At 36.9% G+C, this 7,289-nt stretch overlaps 1 pseudogene; it reads right to left on the reverse strand.

Moving 5' to 3' along the window:
- Positions 1–820: 820 nt before the first annotated feature.
- LOC115278796 lies at positions 821–6,621 on the reverse strand (annotated as a pseudogene).
- Positions 6,622–7,289: the final 668 nt, after the last annotated feature.

Raw genomic sequence — 7,289 nt, forward strand, 5'->3', positions numbered from 1 at the left:
ATTTTATTTTACTTTACTTATTTTATTCATGTAGAAGTTCCTTTGTTATTAAGGGTTTTCTCTGAGAAGTCATGGGGGGCCCAGACTTAATCTACCTTTTTGGTGATCACCCTCAATATCTAGCTTCCACTTTCTAGTCTGAGATGCTTATTCCAGTTTTTGCCATTTTAACCCCAGTCCAGCAACTGAAAGAAGATAGAAAGACACCGTTATTCATGTTAAGAGCACTGACTAGAAATTATACATATACTTCTGCTTATAGGCTATAGAACAGAACTGAGACACGTAACTGCACTTAGCTGCACATAATCTTGAGAAATACAGTCTCTCTTTGAGTAGCCATGTGCTCAACTAAAAATTTTTTTATTAATATAGAAGAGAAAGCATAGATATTAAGGGCAAATAGTAGGCTCTGCTACAGTCTATACTTTTCTTCTCTTAGATAACTATTTATTACTTTTTTCATGCACTAAAAATAACTTGCCTGTCCCACAGAGAGTCAGCCTCAATATCTTATCCAGTTACTGTATCCTACTCAAAGTCAGAATCTCTGGAAAATATGCAGTTCAACCTGTTAGGTGAGAATTTGGTTTATCATGGGCCAGCAACCTCTAAACTAAAAGAAAAATGATCTTTTTCATCTCACTCTCCCCCAACACCTCCAACACACAAGCCCAATATGTAATAGAACAAGAATATATCAACAAGAAAACGTTCAGAGCTGTAGAAAAATGATGCCTATTAGGCCTCAGCTGCTCCATGCTGGCAAGGGAGGCTGCCCTGATGCAAAGTGCAGTTTCTCTGTTGGGGAGGTGGTGGGTTAGTGGCAAAGTTCAATGGCGTCCGTTTCAGTAAAGCTGATGTGCATCCTGTCCTTGATGTCTATCATCTGCCAGATCTTCAGGAAGTCATTGAAAGTGGCTCCCTCATACACTTGCACAGGCTCCATCTGCCTCACGCAGATGCTAGCCACCTCCATCATGCCCCATCTGCAACAGGGTGAGCAGAATCTCTCCTTGTGACAATTTCTCAAGACCTCTTTGTCCACATTTTCATGTTCTTCCTCATTGATGTGGGCTCTTCTGAGTCATACATGTGGAACAGAAACTCAGCTTTTCTTTCTGGCACAGCTGCACCTGCTCCTCCTCCATGGTGGTATGGATGGGTCAGAAGTAGGACACGATGGGTCAGGAAGTGCTCAGTGCCAGTCTTGTGGGCCAGGACCCTTTGCCAAGGTTCCTGTTGTCAAAGAAGACACAGTGGATTTTGGATCACATCTGATTGAGCTCTAGTGCAGCGACTTTGTTGAAGTCCTGCTTATGAATTGTGGGCTAGTCTCCACTTAGTTGCTTAAACTTTTACTTAAGCAACTAGATTTGGTCTGATGAGAAGCCTGTATTACCCACAAGCTCACTCACTTCCTCAGACTTTCACCCATGGAGGGGGCCATTAGGAATGCATTCCATGTAGATCCTGGGATGGCATTGGCTCTGCAGCAGTTGGTCAGACCTTGGGTCCAACACTGTGGAGACACCAGGGCCAGATCTGGATTGCAAGTCAAGCTGTTAAGGCAAGAAAAATACATTATCCAACTCATAAAAGAAAAAAGTACAACGGTCACTATTTGACTATGACATTATATTACATATATGAAACCCTAAAGATTGCACCATAAAAGTAAATAAAACTGTTAGACATAATAAACAAGCTCAGGAAAGTTGTAGGATGAAAAATCAATATAAAAATATGTTATGCTTCTACATACTAATAATGGATTATCATAAAGAGGAATTAAAAAACAATTTTGTTTATAATTATATTGAAAAATATAAAAGACCTAAGAATAAACAAAGGAAGCAAAAGACCTGTACATTGAAAACTCTGAGACATTGATGGAAGACATTGGCGAAAACACAAATCAATGGGAAGATATTCTATGCTCATGGATTAGAGGAATTAGTATTACCAAAATGTCTGTTCTACTCAAAGTAATCTACAGATTCATTGCAGCCTGTCTCAAAATTGTAAGGGCATTTCTTTCATAGAAATAAAACAGACAATCCTAAAACTTTTATGGAACCACAAAAGAGCCCCAAAAGCCATAGTAATCTTGAGAAACTAAAGGCATCACACTTCCTGATTTCAAACTATACTAAGATGCTACAGTGATCAAAACAGTATGGTTTTGGAATAAAAACAGACACAGAGATCAATGGAAAAGAAAAGAAAGTCAAGAGATAAACTCACTTATGTATGGTCAGTTAATTTACAGTAAAGGAGCCAAGAACACACGATGGTGAAAGGAAATTCTCTTCAACAAATGGTGTTGGGAAAACTCAACAGCCATATGCAAAACAAGGAAATGGGATTACTATCTTATACTATGGATGAAAATTACCTGTGAATGGATTAAAAACTTGAACAAAGACCTAAAACCATAAAACTTCTACAAGAAAACATAGATGCTAAGCTCCTTGAAATCAGTTTTAGCAATGATTTTTGAATTTGATACCAAAAGTAAGACAACGAAAGCAAAAATAAACAAGTGGGAGTGTACTAAACTGAAAGGATTCTGCATGGAAAAGGAAATCAACAAAATAAAAAGCAACTTAATGAATGAGAGAAAATATTTACAAATCATCTATTTGATAAGAGATTAATATTCAAAATATATAAAGAACCCATTCAACTCAATAGCAAAAAAAAAAAAAAACAAAAACCCAAACAATCTGATTAAAAAATGAGCAGAGAATCTGAATAGACTTTTTTCCAAAGAAGACATACAAACATCTAACAGATACAGGAAGACATTCTCAACCACACTAATCACCAGGGAAATGTAAATCAAAAGCACAACACACTTGTTAGGATGGCTATTATCCAAAAGACAAGAAATAACACATGTTAGAATGTAGAGAAAAGGGAACCCTTGTGCACTGTTGGTAAGAATGTAAACTGGTGCAGTCACTATGGAAAACAGAATGGAGGTTCCTCGAAAAATTAAATAATATAATTATCATATGATCCAGCAATTCTGCTTCTGGATTTTTATCCAAAGGAAATGAAACCACTAACTAAAAAAGATATATGCACACCATGTTCATTTCACCATTATTTACAATAGCCAGGATTCGGAAGCATCCTAAAGGTCCACTGATGAGTGAACGGATAAAGAAAATGTGGGCTGCTTAATATACATTCACCCATAATAAAGAAGGAAATCTTGTCATTTGGAACAATATAGATGAAAGTTGAGGGAATTAGGCCAAGTGAGATAAGTAAGACAGAGAAAGATAAATACCATACAATCTCACATAAATATGTAATCTAAAAAAAACAAATGAGAAAAAATATTATAGATACAGAGAACAGATTGGTGGTTACCAGAGGCAGAGGGTGGGAAGGGGCAAAATGAGAATAGGGAGTCAAAAAGTAAAATTTTTCAGTTATAAAATCAGTAACATGACTTAGTTAATAAAACTACACTGTATATTTGAAAATTGCTACGAGAAATAGATCTTAAAAGTTATCATAAGAAAAAAGTTTATAACTTTGTGGGATGGTGAATTTTAACAAGACTTATTGTAATGATTATTTCACAATATGTACAAATATCAAATCATTGTGGTATGTCTAAAACTAATATGTTTTATGTTAGGTATATATCAGTAAAAATATTTGATATTGTGAAATGGGGCAATAAACAAACCCTGAAAACTTCAGTAGCTTAGCATCTCATACATATTTTTCTCTCATGGAAAGTCAGATACAGGTGTCCCTGGCTTAGGGCTTTCCTCCAGACACAGAAATGTATAGATTCAGGTTCATTTCATCTTTGGGCCCTCCATAAGATGGGCCTCAATCAACACATGGCCAAGGTCACTTAGGAACAATAACAAAAACCCAAAATCTTTGCAGTCAGAAAACTGAAGAATGGGAACATGTAAGCCTCCTTTTAAGATTGTCTTAAGTCAGGGCGCTCAGGTCATGATCTCACGGTCTGTGGGTTTGAGCCCCGCATCAGACTCTGTGCTGACACCTCAGATTCTGCTTCAGATTCTGTGTCTCCTTCTCTCTCTGTCCCTCGCCTGCTCATGCTCTGTTTCTCTGTCTCTAAAAAAAAAAAAATTAAAACAATTTAAAAAAAGATTGTCTTAAGTAAATATTTCTGCAAAAATATTTCAGGAATCAGAGATAAATTATGTGAAAGCAGAGATCCAGATATATGATAACTGTTCAATATACATAAATTCACCATTTTTCCTCAGAATATTACCCTGGATGATGTGGCATATTGAACCAGTCTCAGTGCTGACCACATTTGTCAGGTTGACCACATTCAGTTGACAATTGTCTGCTGATAAACTAAATCAGGATCCCAAATTTATATGACATGACATAGATAATACACTTTATGAAGGTTAAGACATAAGTAGCTTATAGTCTCAAAGATTGATCAGGAAGTTATTTGAAAATATTGCAAAAGTAAGAATATATTTTAAGTAAATATAAGAAATAGAAGTGGATTATTAATGGAGTAGAAAATAATTCCTATGTTGAAATTTTAAAATAATTCACCCCTAAAAGAAAGCTCTAAAAAATACTATTTTGGAATTAGACTTCTATAAATTTTTAATTTTAGATGCTGTTCTCCCACAGAATGGAGACCTCTAAGGCATTTTGTTTATAAATCATTTTGTTTCTACTATTTTGTCTCTTTAATATTTTATGGCAGCACGGTTAGACCTCACATCCTGAGAGATGCAAAACAGTATAAAACCTAACTAACAGCAAAGACTCTCTACATGAATGGTCTCTTTTGCATGTAGGCTCTATCATGTCCTACTTTTGTAAACTTAGACACATTAGTCTCTCCATGAATGGGAATGGAATGGCTATCCTGCCTCAAGCAGTCTGTTATCAATCATTCTCAGACCAGCTGATCAGTACTGAACTACTCCTAGAGGGTTGAGCTGGAGATTAGGAGATGTTTCTTTTTTGTGTGTGCATGAAAAAAATGAGCAATCCTTTAAAAAAAAAAGAAATATGGGACTGATGGAAGAAAGTCTTACTTTATTACTTTAACATTTATTTATTTTTGAGAGACAGAGAGAGACAGAGCGTGAGTTGGGGAGGGGCAGAGAGATGAGACGCAGAATCCTAAGCAGGCTCCAGGCTCTAAGCTGTCAGCACAGAGCCCCACTTGGGACTTGAACCCAAGGACCATGAGATCATGACTAAGCCAAAGTCAGACACTTAATGGACTGAGTCACCCCAGTGCCCCAAGAATAGGTAATCTTATAAAAACTTCAAGTAAATCCACAACAATCATAGTCCAGAGGCTGACTTTAGAGTACACTGGTTTGATAAATTATAATTTCTTATATTCCCAATTGCAAGAGGGATAATTAAAAGAGGAAATTTCTCACATTCCCAAGCCTTTTGGGACTATAGAAGGGGTGGGGACCCTCTGCCAACTTCCTCTGGTCTGCCTGATGATGGCCACCTAGCCCTGGTTGGCTACAAAGTTTGCCATATAAGACCATCTGTTGACAAAAATTGCTTTAATTTATTTATTCATTTATTAATTTTAGAATACCCAATATTTTCAAATAATCTTGATATACTCAGCACCTTCTATATATTTTTAAATGTCTAAGACTGTGGTGTTAGAAAGTTGGGGTTTTTGTGTGTGTGTGTGTGTGGATTTTTGTACGTTTTCTCTAGTAGAAAAAAATGTTGATAGAAAACTTCTTTCATTTACTTATGAATTTTTATTGATATTTTGATTTTTAATAGGTGATATTTATGGAGGGCTTTCTATTTGTTGGAAATGTTTTCAGCACTCGGAATGAGTTGCTTTATTTTCATGACAATTAAAAAAATCTTAATGTTTATTTATTTTTGAGGGAGAGAGAACACAAATGGGGGAGGGGCCCACAGAGAGAGACACACACACACAGAATTGAAAGATGCTCTAGAATCTGAGCTGTCAGCACAGAGTCCGATGTGGGGCTCTAACTCACAAACCAAGAGATCATGACCTGAGCCAAAGTCAGACGCTAAGTGACTGAGCCACCCAGGCACCCTTCATGACAACTTTTTTTCAGTGAAATATCATTATCTTCTTTTGCTTGGAAGGTCCCAGGTCATACAGTTATGAAACAAAGATCATACGACCTCAGATATTTAAGCCATGAAGCATCTATGCTTACTAAAAGCCTGCCCCCAAAAAAGAAGAGAAAAGAAAGAGAAAAAAGAAAAGAAAGAAAAGAAGAGATAAAAAGGAGAGAAGAGAAAGGAAAAGAAAAGAAAAGGAGAAAAACAGATAAATGTTTCCTACCCCAGAGTACAGAAGAAAGTGCATAGAGAGGTAGAATTGTGACACTGTAGTACTTTAGAGTTTAATTTTCTAATGGAATTCTAAGTTCCTCAAAAGAGCTGTCCAACTGTATAAAACTGCACTTGAACTTTGCTCAGAGAAGCTCCTATGACTGCTCTATTTACATGGCTGTTTGTGTCTGACTCCGAGCCATCTTGTGGATCAGGCATCCAAGAACTGCTGGAAAAATCAGGAGACACTGGGGATCCTTTGATAGGTGCTGCTGCTAAGAGAGTCATTGCTACAAGAGGCTATTACCCCTGACTGCAGCCCTAATGATGGCTGACGAAAGCCTCTGGGAGTCAATGAGAACAAGGCTGAGGCCAAAAATAGAACTGCCAAGTATGTAAGTGGCAGTACTACGGTGCTGTGGATGATTCCCTTAGTTTCCTGTGCTTTCAAACTTTTAGGAAGGGATCTGGGTATTAGATGTTAAGATTTTAGTTTTAATAAATTTTTTCATTGTGTTCTCATTTAAGTAACTTTCTCCATGATGCTGTATGTAGGGGCTGGGGACCTTCTGGATGAATAGAAAAATGAGTTTTGGCAAATCATCAAATTGGGAAGCTTGGTTTTTTTTAATTTTTTTAATTTTTAATTTTTTAATTTTTTAAAAAAATTTTAAAATAGTTTATTGTCAAATTGGTTTCTATACAACACCCAGTGCTCTTTCCCACAAGTGCCCTCCTCCATCACCACCACCTCTTTTCCCCCCTCCCCCTCCAACCCTCAGTTCGTTTTCAGCATTCAATAGTCTCTCAAGTTTTGCATCCCTCTCTCTCCCCAACTCTCTTTCCCTCTTCCCCTCCCCCTGGTCCTCCATTAGGTTTCTTTTCTTTTCCTGTTAGACCTATGAGTGCAAACATATGGTGTCTGTCCTCTGCCTGACTTATTTCACTTAGCATGA

The sequence above is a fragment of the Suricata suricatta genome, chromosome 15 (assembly GCF_006229205.1).
Source record: "Suricata suricatta isolate VVHF042 chromosome 15, meerkat_22Aug2017_6uvM2_HiC, whole genome shotgun sequence".
Lineage (NCBI taxonomy): Eukaryota > Metazoa > Chordata > Mammalia > Carnivora > Herpestidae > Suricata > Suricata suricatta.